This window comes from Malania oleifera, chromosome 10, assembly GCF_029873635.1.
Source record: "Malania oleifera isolate guangnan ecotype guangnan chromosome 10, ASM2987363v1, whole genome shotgun sequence".
In the NCBI taxonomy this organism is placed as follows: domain Eukaryota; kingdom Viridiplantae; phylum Streptophyta; class Magnoliopsida; order Santalales; family Ximeniaceae; genus Malania; species Malania oleifera.
In genome coordinates, this window is record NC_080426.1 from 249,754 (window position 1) to 267,617 (window position 17,864).

Sequence of the window (17,864 nt, forward strand, 5' to 3'; positions counted from 1 at the left end):
GGTCTTGGTTATTTGGTGTCTAAAAATACTACTCTCTTGACCAACCAGCTTTGGTGGTTTCCCTTAGAGGCTTCTTCCTTGTGGCATAAAGTTATAAAAGGCAAGTTTGGACTTGATGAGAATGGGTTGGATACTACTCTTAGATGTTCATTGGAAATTTTGTGGAAAGCCATCTCTCAAATTTATTCCCTCTTTATTCCCCTTATTAAATATTTGTATGGTAGGGGTTGCAATATTTACTTTTGGAAAGACCGTAGGTTGTGGAATGTTGTTTGTTGACCTCTTTCACTCGCTTATTTCGTTTGAGTTCAAGACGGGATGGTTTTATTTCTTCTTTTATTGTGGACTCTGATGATCCTTTACCTTCTTAGGACTTCCTCTTTAGTGGACAATTGAATGATAGGGAGATAAGACGAGTTTTCCTCCTTGTTAATTTTGTTGAATAATTGTCTCTTTGCAAGCTAATAACAGCTCCTGATCTTTGGATCCCTTAGGGTTTATTATTCCTTCAAATCATCTTGTGAGTTCTTGGCTAGCTCTGATTTTTCTTTTCCTCTCTATTTGGAAGGCCAAAGTCCCTCCCTAATATAAAGCTTTTCTCTGGTTGGTTGTGCTTAATATGATTAACAGATGACTTGTCACCAATTAGTAGACCATTGAAGGCTCTCTCTATAGATGTGTGTTTCCTTTTGTTTTAATTGTTCTAAAACTGCTCCAATCCATCCATGCATTATGATTTCACCCAGAGCATTTGGAACAAGCTATTTAATTATTTTGAGGAATGTTGGGTTTGTTCAGAGATAGTGGTAGAGTTTTTGGCAATTCTTCTTGTCGGTTTTGGCAAGAAAAAGGAAGGTAAAGAGTTAAGGAATTGTGCCCTATTTCTTGTATTTTTGGGGTCTGGATGAAATGAAACTTTTGTATTTTCTTAGAGAAGTTATCATTTGTGTTAGTTTGGGGGGAAGATTTTTAGCCTCTCATTTGTGTGTGGATAATGGGAACTTCAAGGGGGTGTGCTTTTTAGATATTTTATTGTAGTTGGCTTTCCTTGTTGAATTGATAGGGCATGCTAATTATTCATTTCTAGTGTTTTTTGGTTTTTCCTTCTCGCTTCTTTTGGAATAACCCCAGAGTTTAAAGGAGATGTCTTACGTTTTTCTTGTTTGTACATTCGTATTCTATCAATGAATTTCTTTTGTTATCAGGAAAAATAAAAAGGAAAAATGAGAGTTGGTTTCATCTTTTGTACCTATATAATAAAAATGTATGTATGTATGTATGTATGTATGTACATATATATACAAATGTCAATTTTGTTCTCATTTTTGTGATCCCATGGACAGATGAATTTGGAATGGGAACAAATGATGTCGACAGAGAAGATGGTGGTTTTGGATATTGATCTTCTTGGTGTATATTGTGCTGATGGATTGATTTTGCACTCGAGCACTACGCATGGCGTGAGCTGGCTGCATGGTATTCTCACTTTGGCATATGACCAAATGTGACGAATTATTAGCATTTTTTTTTATTGGTTGTTAGGCATTTGGTTGTGGACCTTGTGGTCCTTGAGTTGTTGAGTTTGAAATTTATTCCACAAAATCTCCGAGAGGTATGTGCCCCCTCAGCCTTGCCTCAGGTACGTTCTCTCAATTAATACATGATGCAAAGTCCATCCTTGCTAGCTGATTCTTAAAAATTGAAAGGTAGAAAGATGAACAAGTTAATTAAAGTTGGTTGAAATATTTAAGTTCGACGGCCCAACATGTTCGGTGGCAATGGATGAAACACAACCCCAAAGATAAGATCAAAAAAATCATGCCCATTTGTTCTTCTATTCAGCAATAACATTGTCCCTATAGTAGCTGAGCTTGTGCTGGATCTAGAGGAGGAGGAGCACACCCGTCGCCAGTGAGGACTAAAGATTATGAATCTGCGGCGGAATTGGAAAAAGGCATTGTAGTTAATTTTGAAGTTGTAGAAGATGATGGTGCAGAAGATGTAGAAAAGGAGTACATAGGTGGAGGTGGACTTGGAGGGGTCAGATTGGTGCAGGACACGGAGGGCTTAGTGGGAGAAACGTGAACAGTGGGAGATGATGATGGTAAAGAGGGTAGAGAGCCATGAGACGGATTTAAGCGCTAAAATCTTTGATGCCAATTCCTTAGTTTTCCGCCTCCCCTTCCCCCTCCCTAGCTAGCTAGTTCGCAGGCTAAATAACCTATAGCTCCTCATATGACCACCTAGTCTTATATTTATCTTCCCCCGAGCTCTTAATTTTGCATTTTTCGTATATACGTTCTGTATACTGGCTGTGTATCCCAATTTTTAAATAAACATAAAGTGCCCGAGTTACAGATGTTCTGAGCGTCAGTTAATCAGATCACTAATGCTAATGCAGTATTGCCACCTATAAGATAAAACCCATTTTTTAAAATAAATGTGTGCCTGTGCACGGGTGTGTGAGAGAGAAAAAAAATCTATTTACCTTGAAATTTCATAGTAGATTGAAGCATCTACAGTACACAGTCGCCAACAGTCTTATATAGCATTTTTAACTTCAAGAACACGTTACACTACAACTAGAAGAAAAGGAGGTTGATATGAGTCATGAACATTTCTCTCTAAATCAAAACTACAGGAATGCCATTGACTGCTTCAAACTATTAATATGGTTAATAGTGCAAAGCAATATTGTGGGTGCGTATATATATCAAACCTCACCAACTAATAATAAGACAAAAAAAAAGAGGTGAAGTAGGTCGGTGGATAGGTCTATATTAATTAAAAGTCTTTTCAACAAAACTTCTAATGGTTATTGCACTTGACTTAGGTTACAAAAGTGGTCATAGGTTCATGAGTCTGCATCTGGAAGTAAGTGCACTTGTGTTGCTCGAACTGATCCATGGTGGCCTTTGGTAGCCCTCCAAGCTCGCACTCAAGCATAGCCTTTTTTCATTTTTTTTTCTTGTTCTTGAGTTGCCTATAATCACTTGCTATTTCTTCTGAGTTCCGCTTTAAAATTGTCATTGGCTTCTAATGCCCAAGAAGCACTAGGTTTCTTGGATCCTTTTGGGCACCATTTGAATGATTGCGCTTCTCAAACAACACCAATTCTATCGAAATAGCAAGCCAATTGGTCGCTTCCCTTCACTTCATCCCTAATATTTTCACTAACTTTACTGCATGCTTTGGATAGAGCCTCCCATTCTTTTTTTCAACCTTCTTGCTGCCATTTTTATGTAATAATAATTAACACCTTCAACCTACTTTTCCTAATTAGCTGTCTTGGCAATCTGTGACTTCAAAGTCCATCTGCCCTTGGTACATATGTGTCATTGGGAATGTGGGTTTTCTCAACTTTGGATGCTTTGGGAATGTTGTTGCATCTACAGCATTTGCAACCTCCACTTTTATGAAATTGTTGTTGTCTAGGCTTCTATCTCCTATTTCCACTAGTTGTTTCCTCAAGGACAATCCGTTTCCATAACTTAAGCAAGTCAAAAGCCAATCCATGGATCTTCTTGCTAGGGAGTTTTTGTGAGTTGCTAAAGAGGTTTCCCGACCTACTTATATATATATATATATATATATATGAGAGAGAGAGAGAGAGAGAGAGAGAGAGAGAGAGAGAGAGAGAGAGAGAGAGAACAGCCCCCTCCAAAAAAAAATTAAAAAATCTAAGTTAAACAAGCTAAAGTCCAACTTCAATATTTTTCTTAAAAAGTAAAAGATGAATCCTTTGCATCAATGATTATTGGACCATTTTCATGATATGAATGTGGGAGTAGATTGTGTAGCATATAATATATAATAGATGACTTAAATTTTATATATGTGTGTATGTGCGCGCGCACGCCTCTGAAACGAAAATGAAAACGACTATTGTCTAATCTCATATATATATATATATATATATATATATATATATGAGAGAGAGAGAGAGAGAGAGAGAGAGAGAGAGAGAGAGAGAGAGAGAACAACCCCCTCCAAAAAAAAATTAAAAAATCTAAGTTAAACAAGCTAAAGTCCAACTTCAATATTTTTCTTAAAAAGTAAAAGATGAATCCTTTGCATCAATGATTATTGGACCATTTTCATGATATGAATGTGGGAGTACATTGTGTAGCATATAATATATAATAGATGACTTAAATTTTATATATGTGTGTATGTGCGCGCGCGCGCCTCTGAAACGAAAAAAATGAAAACGACTATTGTCTAATTTCAATAAAACTAGATGAATCAATTATCTATTCAATAAATATTGCATAATAGTCATCAGTTTTATTTTAATTAAGTATACGATAAATTTAATATAAAATATTAACTGCTACTTTAATGTTTCGTATTTATGATGCTAGAAGTTATACTTAATTTTATTTATATAAATTGTAATCCAATTTCATTTTAAGATAATTTTTTTTTTTTCCAAAACAACTCTATCTTCTATAATTTTATTCTCTCTTAAGATTTATATCCTGTTGGGTAATTAAATGATACTCCATCTCCCATCTCTCTGGTGTTTTTGAGTCCACACAAAATCGAGCCAGTTGAGTAAAACTGTAAGTTGTGCGCACAGTAACTATATGCATTGAGAAATGTTCTCTGTAGGCATAAAATCGGTTTTAAGGATAGTGGTCATTCCATACCTCAACTTCTGATAAGTATTTGCATTTTCATTTTAATATTAATTCTGTTAGTATCTTCTTTCCAAAAATCTTAAAGCTGATTTATTTTAGTACAATGAGAACAAGGCACGAGTAACAAATTTTTCTTTTACACGTGAAATTTACATCTAACTATCTTGTCCTAGTTTGTTGTGGTTGAGCTTTGGTACTTTGGTCAGTTCGTTCGACCAAGGCGTTGCAGTATGTTTTGCGGTCGGTCGACCAAAAGGTCAAATTTTTTACCCAGTGGAGGTTTGATCGATCGAAGGTCCTTGTGCATTAGGGTTCGGTCAACCGAACATGCCCTTTTTGAGCATTTCGGTCATATTCCTCTTATGCGATGTCCCTAATCACATGATAATCAGTTCTAAGTCAATAGAAAACTTTTTCATGCAGAATTGTGGGTCTTATGGTCAGTCTAAGGCATTTGAAAATTAACCCCAAAAATCTGACGTCGGTTGACCAAAGGTGATCCCTAAGGTCATTCTACGGTTTTAAGCTTATAGTCCTATTATGCATGTTATGCATTAATTATTACAAACCAAAGATTATAATTACAGACCCAAATGATAAATATAACAATACAACTTAAAATGGACAAAGGCTTCATGCTCTGCTCCTCGGGAATTCCATAGATTGTACCAAAAGATGTGCTCGTTTGAGTGTTTCTCGGCTTCCATTTCTCATCTGTCATCTGTGTTTTAAAAAGGTAGACATGTTCATACACTAAGCACACAGATGAGATACTATGGTTTGTCATAATCAAAACATAAGACAGACTCAAAAAGTCAACACTATAGATCACAACCTAATTAATAGTGGGGTTCACATATAAGAATTTAAGTGTTCCCTACTATTGTTATGACTTGTTTTTAAGTTGTGGAAGCATGTGTAAATAAATGAGCCGACATTATTCTTGAATTTTCTTTATTATGAATGCTTAGTCATGTACATGGATAGGATATAGTAAAGTAAATTCTTTAGTGATATCTAAATGTAAAATTTTTATTGTGGCGTTAACATTTTCAGTAGATCATCTTCTACTATTTTGTAGTAGATAATATTATAATATTTTATCTTTCATTTCTATGTATGTATATGCATCACGATTGTTATTAATGATTTTTATGTCCATGAGAAGCAAATTAATAGGTGCAAATAAAGCATAATGCATGGAAGTAATGGTGTAGTAATGGTGTGGGGATGAAGTCACTTAGCCATAAAATGGCATGGAGAAATTAAAGTGTAAACATACATAGGTGTGTAAATTATTTATTTTTGTGGTGTCTTATTTAAGTGGGTAATAGACACATCACAAAATGTGGGGTACCTAGTATCAATTATTTCCTTAACTAAGGACTAGCTAAAAAGCTAATAAAAAATGAATATCGAGGGGGTTATGTCTTAAGCCCTTAACATAATTACTAATAATGGCAATGCAACCTATGTGATTGGAGATCCCATGAATTAGTTTCAATGAGTTATTACAAGTCATTGATTAGTTTGGTGAGCACTATTATTTCTTTTGATCATTCCTGTGATTTTTGAATGTTGCAACTGTAACTATTGTAAGGTTAAGTTTATTGCTTAATAAATCCATATCCTTTGTTAGGTTGTGTATTTAATTGCAGTTATGCACTTGATGGATTTACCTATATGAGTGTGGAAGTGGGACCATTTCCTATGAAAGTTTATTGGGCTAAAACTTTCTAGAGCACTCATGAATATCCAACTATAGCATATAATCTATTCATACCAACCAGCAAAAGTTTTGTCTGTAGAGATGTTATGTGAGTGATATGTTTATAATGTTATGCTAAAAAAATTTGGTTCAAGAATTTAATATTCACAAAGATCTTATAACTCATAACATTTTCTCTCTAAGTACAATTCAAACTAAAAAGTATTATCCCCTAATGCACTACATCTCTTAATTATCCAACGCTATTTTTTATCTTTCTTTGGTTTTGTTTTAATTTGAACAATGTGGAGGATTGTTGATATTTATGATGGATGTTTCAAATTAAAAAAAAAAACTATCTATTTAATAAATATTATATAACAGTCGTTAGTTTTATTTTAATTAAGTGTACATTAAATTTAATATTGTAGTAACCAGAACCCAAAAAATAAAATAAAAATGAATAAAAGAAAATAGAAATAAATAAATAAAAGGAAAAAAAAAAGAAGATGGTTTGCTTCGGCACCAAATCATCGACGGTTTGAGGATCTCTCAGAAAAACCGTTGATGATTTTCTCTTCAATGGGCATTTTAAGAACCAAACCGCCGACGGTTTTGTCAAGTGCAGGAAAATCATCGACGATTTTATACGGGGACAGAATACCAATAAATAGATACTAGTTCATTTTTTTCAGAAAAACTGTAGAGACCCGAAGAATTATAACAATTAAATAATAAAAGAAGGAGAGAAAAATGAATTTTCTTAAGGAATTTCATAAGGGTCTTGTCGACGAGAGAAGAAGTGCTCGTCCACGAGCAGGGTTCTTAGGCTCATCGACGGGGACATGCATCTCGTTGATGAGAAGTTACCGAAAGAACTATTTCTAGACTCTGAAACTCGTCGACGAGGAGAAGGTATTCGTCGACGAGCTCCCTTCATTAACTCGTCGACGAGGAAATGGGACTCGTCGACGAGGCCATATGGATGAGCTATCTATATAAGCCTCAGAACTCATTTTTCTACGAAAAAATTTATAGGAACTCTTTCTCTCTCCCACAACTCCCTCTCCTTCTCTCTTCGATTCCGGCCCCGTTCGTGGCTAGTTTGATGATCCAAAGTCGCCACGTTACTCCTAGGAAGATTCTTTACAAATCTGCTGGAATGATTTGTTGGTTAGGCTAACTGGGGAACCATCCCAAAATTTGGGTAAGTTGATTATTTTAATATTTATAAAGGTATTTGATATTTCTCGATTGAGGAAAGGTATTAGATGGGTTTATACTAAAGATTTGTTAGGGGAAATGTAAATTTCAGGGTGTTGAACTAAGGAACACATGGGTGTAATTTTGAAGCAATTTGTGAGTTTTTTTATAAGTCAGGTAAGGGGATAAACTAAGTCAGCTATTATTAATTTTGAACTATTATTTTCAAGGAAATTATGTATGTCATAGTACGGAGTTTGGAAAATACTGCTATTAACAGGAAAACAATTTTAATACAATTCAACAAGGATTATAATTTTGTTTAAATTTTATGAATGCAATAATACTCACTTTCGTGTGGCATGAGTATGAAATTCTATAATTTTATGTAATATCAAAATATTATGTTTTCAGAATAAGCATGTTATTACTATTTTTTTCAAGAAGATATTAAAAATGGTACAAGGATTTCAAACTATGAATTTTATATGATATGTCGGCGTAAGGGTCGTGGTTTTATATGATATGCCGGCATAAGGGCCGTGGATTTTATATGACATGCTGGCGTAAGGGCCGTGGTTTTTATATGACATGCTATGCCGGCGTAAAGCCCGTGATTTACAAAATACAAAATGCCAGCATAAGAACCGTGAATTTTATATGATATGTTATGCGAAATTTTATGAAAATATTGTCATGACAGATATTATTAGGAAATAGTCATGTATTATTATTTGGAAATATACTATATATTATCATAACTCGAATGGTTTGGTTTAGGCTTTCACGAAGCACGGTATTGTAGCTATATGATCACGATCATAAATATGTTAGTGCTACCACATGTCGTAAGGGACTATGGGAGATCGGCAGTCGATGTGGTTTTATGGCAGTGTAGGTGTCCCTCTGACATCCAGACCAGGAGGGGCAGACCCATCGTACTTATAGACTTATGTTAATCTAGCGTGGTCGGCCAGCCAATGCTAGGTCCTACCTTCAGGCCGCACAACCTAATTATGTGGGGGTAAGACATGACACCAGCCAGCTATCCATCCAAGGTATTATTTCATGTACAGTTATATGAGATGATTTTTATGTATAGAAATTCATTATGCTATACCATGTTATGATAAATTATGTTTTTCCCAGATATGATACAGACAGTTTTACCAAATATGATTTATGTATTGTTATATGTATAATACGAAAATACTCATGTTACCACACACTGATATTAGTTTATTTCCCTTACTGAGAGGTGTCTCACCCCAACTAAATAAACATTTCAAGTGCCCCAGATAGAAGAGCGGATAGAGCTCTGCAGCGTTAGAGGTTGACTATTCTTGTAACGACCTGCTTAATTTACTACATAACTAACCATATTAAATATCTAATACCAATAACTAATGATATAGCAAAGTCAACCCGAACCCATGGGTAACGGGGACACATTTATCATACACAGCGGACACCTAAGCAGCGGTAAATATAAATTTCATTCCACCGTTTTTCTGTAGATGTATATATACAATCCTCAAAACACCAAAAGATAAAACTAGGATCTTACATCAAAAACCTATTGACCCTAGTTCAAAAACTCACCCTCCTAGCGAAGTAGTAAAAACTGCCTCTAATAGCGCGGAGCTCGATCCGCCTATCAATCTAGGTTTCCTGAAATAATTTTAAGCTGAGATGAGACACCTCTCGGTAAGGGAAATAAACTAAATAAATTTGTGTGGAAACATGAATATTTACGTGCTATAATAAATATGCAGTACATATCCTATGTCTGAAAACACTGATAATATCATAACTGAATAAATATACAATTTCATAGTTATTCTAAATCATATTGTATCTTACTGTTCATAAAATCATCTGCTATAGCTAGTAGTACTGAAATATACCCAGGATGAATAGCTAACTGATGTCATGTATTACCCCTGATGACGGATTGTGCAGCCCGAATGTGGGACCCGACAATGGCTGGCCAACCACTACCGAGTCAAAAATTTCTATAAGTACGATGAGCCCGTCACACCCTAGTTTGGACTACCAGGTGGACATCTACAACTTTACACTAAAAGCCACATCGACTATCTATCTCCCACCCCCTCTACTGGCAGGGGTGGTTAGCACAAGTCTAAACTAAATTGAACTGTATTACTACGGTATCGTGCTCCTGAAAATTGATCTGAACTATCATCCAGGTTCTGATAACATATAGTACATGATCATATGTTGTTTTAACATAAATAGATTGATAGCATTTTCTGAATTCAGTCATAACATAAATAATCACGGCCTTGCGCCTTACGCCGGATAATATACATAACTGCGGCCTTGCGCCAGCTATCAATCACGGCCTTGCGCCAAACATATCATAGATACTGAACTGAGCATGTGTATTGTTTATCATATATTCTGAAACCACAATTTCCTATATTATCCGTGTTATTCTTGAAAATAACTGTTAACATGCTTTTTCTGTAAATCTGACTTAACATAATATAATATACGTGAAATAATATTCATGCCACACAAACTGAATAAAAATGTAACAACCCCGACCTGCCACATGGGCCCAGAGTGCTACTTTAGTGACGTCAGTGTACTTGATACCTTATTCATCAAATATAAAACACACATACGCAGCGGAAATAAAATATAAAATCCTTAAATTACATTACCAGAGTTATAACTATCTTTATACACAAATATACCCATTTTCACATAATTGCATCCCATAAAACTAAACAAAATAAAATCTCTATCCACACACTACCTACATAAATTTACACCTCTAGCCCAGCTCCTCTAACCCGCTAGACCCGATCTCTAAGATTTCCTGAAAAGATACTTTGTAAAGTAGGGGTGAGGCACAGTTCAGTAAGGGAAAGACTAAGTTAATGTCAATGTGTGGCTAGTATGCATTTAATGTACAAAAAATAACTAGTTCACCAAGCACATAAACTCATTTATGAAAACATTCTTATTTCACACTCACACACACAATTAGCCGAGGATAAGGAAGATTACCCGCCCATACAAGTAGCTTCCCTCTGCTCTAGTACCATTACTGCTACCAAGGCACTCACCTTTCTTAGTAAGCCCTCGAAATTATCTTATTAATTAACCGTATTCACATAAATTAACAGATATGCATATAAGACAATCCCTGTGACAAACACGCCATTTACATCCCCATGGCATGGGTTGTGCGGGCCCGAATGCTGGACTAAACCTGGGTGATCAGCCCAAATAAAGTCAAAAACAACATCCTCTACAAACACATCTGCAGGCTTCCACAGCAAAGCTGCAGGCCCGACGCCCTTACTTCAACCTCACGCAGGCAGTCGGCTGGACCCCCTACACTTCTATCCAGACAGTGTGGGTGCACATGGTCTAACTAGCAACGGTACCGTGCTCACAATACACTAGTCCCCAGGGTTCCTAAAGCATATCATGCAATTTAGATAATAGAAATCACCATTTAAAATATTAATTCATATATATTTTTTGTTATTCCAAACACCTGGCCCTCAACCACAAAATACAACCCGGCATATAGCCATCAATTAAAACTCGGCCATCGGCCATCAAATAATAATCCTGTCCCTTGACCAATTAAATAACACCCGGCCATTGGTCGTTAGTTCAAACTCCTGCATTTCATAAACAGTTCCAGTATTTTCACAAGCATTTCTAGTATTTCTTAACCAATTCAATATTTCACAGACAATTCAGTATTTCAAAATCCCAAATCTAGATATATAATAATCCATATAAATTAAATCATCTGCCACACGATTTTCTACATTTTAACAAATCCATATAAACAAACAAGCTTTCCATTGTTCATTTTATTCAAAAATACCATACCATATATCCTAGGTTTGTAAAATCCATTTTGAACGGTTGGTTTCTAAAATAGCCTTTAAATTCCCAAATGAATAAATAAATAAATAAATTTATATAAAAATAACAATTTAATTGATTCAATTTTCATAAAATTACTGACTTAACTTAATCCTCTTACTTGATTCATGAAAAAAACCCGATAACACCCTGGCCTACACCCCAAGTGTTCAAAAACCCCTGAAATCCTGAAATTCAAATTTCACCATATTATCCTTCATAATTCCTAAAGTAACTTTCCTAAAAATTTTCCTAAGTTTTGAATACCCTAAATAGCCCAATAAAAGCCTAAATTATTAAACTTACCCCCGATTTAAGATTGGTACCCCAGAGCTCCAATTCGAAAACTCGCTCCGACTAGATTATAGAGAATCTCCCCACGAGTCTCCTGGTAATTTCTATTCATTAATTGAACTTATAGTTTAAGAGAAATTGAGGTAAGTTTGAGATTTCGCCTTACCCCAGGAGATATGTTTACGCCACTCCCACGACAAATCCGCTCTAGTAGAAATGTTGGCAAGCATAACCGAATGGTATTTTCGGATTTTTGATTAGCCGAATAATGGAAACGGAATGGAGAGTGGGAGAGAGGGGACGAGGAGATGGAGGAGCGCTGCGAAGAGCGTCCTCTGCATCTTTTCCTTCTTCCTTTAGGAAGAAGATATAAATAATATATATCATTATAATATTATATTATTATTATATTATTATATTATTATTTAATTAATAATAATAATAATTTAATTAATTAATTAATTAAATTTTAATATTTAATTTTAATTTAATTAAATTTTTTTAATAATAATTTTTTTAAAATTTTTTAATTTTTTAATTTTCTATTTTTTTTTTTTTAGGATCACTACAAAAAACATGAATTTTGTTCTAGAATTACATTTTTTGACATTTTACACTAAAAACATATTCCTATGTAACAACATTATTTTTCCAAATATATATATTTTCTCAAATATACTCATACATAATACATGCTTTTTGAAAATTAATCTGCTATTAATTAATAATAATTTTCATGAAAAATTACTGTTTTAGTTTACTCCCTTACCTGACTACTAGAAAGCCCCTAAAATGACTAGTCCTGCACTCACAGGGTTCCCCGCTCAGCACCCTGAAAACAACATTGCCTTAAACAAAACTTCAATATTTCTTCAAATGCTACCTTTTCTACAATTGTAAGAATGTCAAATGCTCAATAAAAATTCTTACCTTGAACTTGGGATGGAGTCCAAGTTAGCCCCACCAATGATTTACTCTAGCAGACTTGAAGAGAACTTCCCCAGGAGTAGCGTGGCAACTTCAGATCGTCGATCCGGCAAAGAACGGACCCAAAATCCTAGAGAGAAGAAAAGAGAACTGAAGAGGGGGGAGAGAGAGAGAGAGAGAGAGAGAGAGAAAGAGAGAGAAAGAGAAAGAGAAAGAGAGAGAGAGAGAGAGAGAGAGAGAGAGAGAGAGAGAAGTTCTTCGTGTGAATTCTATGGTGAAAACCGAGTTCAGACTATTTATACACCTACACTTGTCAACGAGACACATCACCTCATCGACGAGGCCACGAATGGAGTTCGTCAACGAACGCTTATTCCTCGCCAACGAAATTTAGAACTGAAAATAGCCCCTCGGTAACTTCTTGTCGACGAGACGAGTGTGCACGTCGACGATCCCATCAATCGTGTTCGTCGACGAGACCCTATTGAATTCCAATTTATAATTTCCTTTTCTCTCCTCCTCCTATTATTTAATTAATATAATTCATCGGGTCTCTACAGTTCTACATTGTCAGAAGGGTAAGTCTTTATGCTAGGGTTTGATGGATTTTTGGATTGTAACCCTAGAATACTTTTTGGTCTTTTTGGGATGTGTATATGTATATAATAGTTTTAGTAAAACTCTGGTACTGTATTGGTTGGATGATTTGATATGTATATGATTTTACGTTTCCCGCTGCTTAGATATAAGTGTTGTATTTCAAGTATATCCTTAGTACCCATGAGTCCAGGTTGACTATGTTTTGTCAGGATTATTATATTAAATATTATTATGGGAAAAAAAATTGGTAAAATAGGCAGGTCGTTACAGTTTGGTATCAGAGCCTAGGTTGCTAGCTTCTATAGACTTTAGAGTGTAGTGGAAACGATACTAGAGTTTAGGAAAAGGATTTAAGGTTTTATTCTGCAGTCTAAAGGCAGAACTTCTGTAGTGGTTTCTGTGTAACGACCCAAAGAATAATGGTATTTAATTAATAAAGAGGGAAAGAAATGGAAACAATAACAGAAGGAGGCAGTCGACTTCGTCGGAGCGTTCGTCGACGACATTGTATTTTGGGAAAATATCCCAATAAATTATCAAGGCCTCGTTGACGAATACAGGGGATTCTTAGATGAGGGTACAACAGGACCTCATCGACGAGAATGAGCTTCGTCGATGAGAAAATACCGAAAAGGGTTTTAGGCCTTCGAAAATTCGTCGATGTGAAAGTAAGGTTCGTCGATGAAATTACTTAAGGACTCGTCGATGAGATGATGTGGCTCGTCGACGAAGGCCGCAATATAAATAGTGTTTACTCTGATGCCTAAGTAAGGGAAATGCTTCAAAGAGGTTGAATGCAACAATAAAGATGGGTTAAGAATGAGATACCTTAGCTTGTTTGCATTCTCACTTTTTATAGTGGCGAGGGTTGACCTTTAAGGCAATTCGTCTTTATGACGTGGGGGTGTGGATCGCTCCCAGGTCATAAATTGCCAGCATGTATCACTCTGGGCATTTAAGGCACCAGTCTGGATCTCTCCTCTCTTTATTGGGTTGGAGCTAATTGCTCTCGCCAAAAGGGCTGACTTGGGGAGTGATTGTTCGGTGTTGACTTCCTTTTATTGACTGATATATTTTGGGCATATCAATTGTCCCCCTTTAGTTTCGAATTTTCGAAACTTGTTCTTGAAATTTCAAACTGGGTTCTCCTTCTCTCCTCTCCTCTCTCCCCTCTTCCTCCTCTTCTCATCTCTCTCTCCTCCACTCTCTCTCGATCCGCGTCCTTCGTCCTCTTTCTCTACTCTTTCATCATCCTCTCTCTCTCTCTTCTCTCACTCATCTCCCCCTTCTCAGTGGTCGTCCTCACCCTCTACCTCAAAGATAGCTCGGCATCATCCTCCATCTCCACACTCTCCTGGTACTGCTCATTCTTCTCGCCTTTCTCTTCTCTCTCTCACTCGCGTAATGGCCCCATCGACTCCTCTCTTCTCTCAAGACCGTCTCTTCCTTAACTTGCCGGCCCGATGCCTCTCCCTCCATCGCTCTTCACCGTTTCTCTCGAACATTCTGGTCTTCTTAACTTCATCTGGAACAATATAAGGGCAAAAACACGATAATTCGATAAATTTCACCGCGTACTGCTGGAGTGTCATCGAACCCTGGGACAAGCTCAAAAACTCTTGTACCCCAGCCTCTCTGACCGAGGCAGGATAGTATCTATCAAAGAATATATCCCTGAATCGTGCCTAGGTCATCAGCATTGGAATTGCTCTCTACTTCTCCAATAGTCTAGTGGTCGTCCCCCATCTCTCGGCCTCCCCTGTCAACTTGTATATAGCATAAAGGACCCTCTATTCGTCGGTGCGGTGAAGCACCATCAAAATCTTCTCTACCTCCTACATCCAATTTTCCATAACTACAAGATCATCTACTCCTGAAAATGCTAGCGGGTTTATCTTCATAAATTTCTCTATCGTACACCCCTGAGCTGGAGATGGACCTCCCTGCTCCCTGGAGCTCCAAGCAATCTCAGTCATTACTTGCTAAGCCACACTACATAACACAGCATTTGAATCTCTGCCTCCTGCACTGACTCACTTCTAAAAATGAGTAGTACTAAGGTTATCCCAAGTATAGGAGTTACGTCATGTAATAATTAGCCCAAATAGGCCAGATCGTCTCCACGGGGAATGCAGATTAGTTCTAAACTAGCGCGAATAGAGAAAAAATAATCTAACAATTTTACTGAATATATGGTTCAGATGCCGAATTTTGGATTTTTGGGGAAAATTTGTGATGATTGAACAAATTAAAACCTAAATAATAACAAATGTGCATAACCAGATAAAACGCACATACATAAAAAAGAAATGAATAAGCTAACCATAGACAAAGGTCCTTCAATACTAAACTATCTCACATACTCCTTGAACAAATATTTAAATCCAACACTAATTTTAAATAAATGCAGCAAACAAACTCAACACAAAGCACCACTTAGACTAGATTTAATAACTTTAATTAAAAAGAAAAATAAACTAACTTCAATAAATAAATAAAACCCCAACAACATCTCATTCCAACAAATATTCAAGATTCAAAACTAAGGGAGAGAACAAAAGCAACCACTCTAAGTGACCCCAACAAGATTTAAACAAATATTAAAATAACACAAAGAGAGAGAGAGAGAGAGAGAGAGAGAGAGAGAGAGAGAGAGAGAGAGAGAGAGAGAGAGAGAGAGAGAGAGAGACAGATGGAGTAGACTAAAGGATTCTTTAACAGCAAAATAAATCAATGGACAAACTAGCTTAAACAATAATTTAAATTTCAACATTAACTCCAAGGAAGAACATTCAATATATGATTAATTAAAACTAAGTGTAAAACATGTGTTGAATGACAAACTAAAAACAAATAATAATAATTAATTAACGACAGAGAGAGAGAGAGAGAGAGAGAGAGAGAGAGAGAGAGAGAGTGGTAGAAATGTGAGTTGGAGAGAAAAGAGGAGCAGCTACTCGGGTCTCCATGCACAGCAGCAGCAAAGCGGCGCAGCACCCCAGAAAAAACAACAAACAGCACCCCCAAAAAATCCTACCAAAAACCCTAGCTTCACACCTATATTTTTCTTTTTCTTTTTCTTTTTTTCTTTATCCTTTCATTCCCCCAAAAGCCCTCCATCTGATTTCCTTTACTGTCCCCAGCGCACGCACACTCTCCCAGCCCACAATTTGCATGGCCGGGTCACATCAAGACCCGGCCCACTTCAATTTTTTTTTTTTCTCCTTTTTTTGTTTTTTCATTTTTTTATTCTCTGTTCACCGCAAAATTTGACCCTTATGGAGCTGGTTTCTCACAAAACTCAAAACACAAAAGTAATAGAACTCTTTCTCATATTTACCCATAATTTTGAATCATTTCGATCGGAGTTCGGACGGAAAAGTTATGCATGAAATACGAATAGGTGTCAGTTTTGATTCCCGAGACTTTTCCTGCGATAAAAAATTATCAAAAATTCATAAATTGCACAATAAAACTCAATAATTATAATTTTGGCACTCTATTAAAATATTGGATAAATTTGAACATTTAATTAAAAATATAAGTCGTAAAGACCGGATTAAAATACCCAATTGCGCAGTTTTGGCGCGTAATCACACCCCCAACTAACGTTTTGCTAGTCCCTAACAAATAACGTGAATGCAATCAAACCAGGGGAGAAGCACTAAATTTCAATACTTATGAAAATTACATGTCATGAAATATGCTTACTGAGTTTAGGAACACAGGACACAGATTAATCTAAGTTACGTCTCAACTGGAATATTTATACACCATTTAGTAAAACAACAAAGGTAATGGAATGTAACAAAACTTACGTGTACAAGAGAAGATTAGAGTTCCACGATTGACCACCAACAAACATTAACGGTTTCAAACACAATCAATTAGTCTAAGACAGCCGCACGATCTTACTCTAATTCAAAACCACTATTTTGGCAGCTTTCGCACTATTACACTTTAAAAGGCACAAACTTTTTTGATTAGTTAGGACCTCGGTAGTAAGTAGTCGTTTCCAGTGCATAAATATACAAAGGTGGCTTTCACACTACTACACTTTAAAAGGGAACCACTTTTTTGTTTAGTTAGGGCCCTGATAATAGGTAGCCCTTTCCAATACACAATTGTTTTCCTCTTCTTTTTTTTTCTTCTTTTTGCAACTGATCCTTGACTTGTTTCTTGTTTTCATTTGCTTCAAACTTTTTTTTTTCCTTTCTAAGCCATTAGGATATGGTTCATTAGAGTCCCAAACAAATGAAGTGTATATCAACCAGAAATGGTGTAAGGTAGTCTTTCTAAGTCTTCTAACCTATGTAGTGTCTGTAGCAAGACTTTCAACATCTTTCTCTTGGTTACAACTAAATGAAATGGATAAAACTCTACTTTGATTCAAACTTTGATTACACTACATCCTACTTGTTCCATATCCTCAAAAAGAAAAAAGAAAAAAAATTGGGCATGTAACGTTCACAAATAAGGAATTCGGCATGCTCTAAGCTCAATACTAGTATTTTCCAAAAGGTGGGCCTAACTAACATGTAAACATCACAGGCAATTTTCAAATTGAAATT